Source organism: Cryptomeria japonica, chromosome 4 (genome assembly GCF_030272615.1).
Source record: "Cryptomeria japonica chromosome 4, Sugi_1.0, whole genome shotgun sequence".
Classification (NCBI taxonomy): Eukaryota; Viridiplantae; Streptophyta; class Pinopsida; order Cupressales; family Cupressaceae; genus Cryptomeria; species Cryptomeria japonica.
Window position 1 is genome coordinate 506,566,085 of NC_081408.1, and position 1,503 is coordinate 506,567,587.

A 1,503-nucleotide genomic window follows, 5' to 3' on the forward strand; every position below is an offset into this window, starting at 1 on the left:
ATTTAAAATTTACCTAACTTGTGTGCTTGCAGGAAGGGGTGATCATTTGAAACAATCCAAACTACTAACAAATCTTTGTTGCAGGGCCTTGACAAGGATTTTATTTTGATCTTTATTGTGTGCCTTGTTTTCATAGATTATCAAACACTTCAATTGGTGCACTAAAATTGAACCATTGTCTTTTGTGTCTTGAGCAATAGACTCTTTTTGTTTAATCTTTAGAGGGCCTATCTCCCCGTGTGGTCATCAAGACTACTAGTGAGGAGAGAACGACCCAAGTGGTAGCAAAAGAAAAGCCATCTTCTTCTGAACCACTATAAACAACTGTATTCATGGTGAAAACTATGGATAACGTGTGCTGATTAGTTCATACCAACATTATGTCTCCCCATAAACCCGTTTGATCAAATTTATTTGATCATTTGTAGGATGTAACCCCTACCGACTGGGAGCCTTCTGCATTTATAGAGCTGAAAGTGCCGCATGTATGGCCACACGAGCGGATGCCCTTACTAGCACCTTTTTGTTTTAGAAGCCAAAATCCTTCTAGTTGTTGGGGCAGGAGGTCGGACCTTTGGTAGCGGCCCACACACATACGGTTCTTAGTAGAGATACAAAGTTTGCCACAGGGAGTTTTCATGGGGACTAATGCTTGGCTGCCCCGAGAAGTGAGTGCGCGCGCGGTAGTGCGGGCACTGCACTGCACCTCGGCTCGGCCCCGACGAGAATGCAAACAGGCAAAAGGTTAATTCAAATAGAATTGCGATGCCCGACGAAAAACTAAAAAAGGGTGCAACACCGGGACTTCCTGGGAGGTCACCCATCCCAGTATTACTCCGACCCAAGCACGCTTAACTGCGAAGTTCTGATGGGATCTGGTGCACTAACACTGATATGATCGCACCCGTTATGAGCTTGTCGTAGTGTGTACTTAGCAAAGCGCGACCCACGTGTGAATCCACCCCGACCACCCACCCTCATTGAGGTGCACACCTTCCCTCGCCAAGCGCACCCCGTTCGCTAAGTGTGAACCCTGCCTGGGTGCGCGCACCTCACTCGGGCGTCGGGTGTGCACCCGGCCCGGCCTACGTGCGTGCACCTGGACGGGGCGTCGTGTGCGCACTTGACCCACCCAAGTGCGCGCGGTGTCCCGTCTGCAACGCGGTGCCCGCACACCACCTCAGGTGCAACGACCTGCGTTAACATGTGGGTCGAGTGCACCCCGGTGCATGTTCGGGGCGCCTCAGGTGCACGCTTGATCTTGCCCCGGTGCACCAAGGCGCTCAGTTTGCCTTGGGTGCGCCCCGAAGCGGGGTTATTGGAGCGCCCCCTCTTTTTTTGTCAGAGCGTTTGGTGGGGTTTCTCGCATTGGCTCTTCCCAGGCCCAGTTGTTGGGTGCGCACCCACCTTGGCACGCACGAAGTCGGAAGTTGGGTTAATTGCCCGGGTGTGCACCTTCGCCAGGGTGGACACCTTGGTGCGCACACCTTGCCTGGGCTGCGT

The 1,503-nt window shown here is 52.4% G+C and overlaps 1 pseudogene; it reads right to left on the bottom strand.

Moving 5' to 3' along the window:
* Window positions 1–787: 787 nt before the first annotated feature.
* LOC131053489 (5S ribosomal RNA) lies at window positions 788–906 on the bottom strand (annotated as a pseudogene).
* Window positions 907–1,503: the final 597 nt, after the last annotated feature.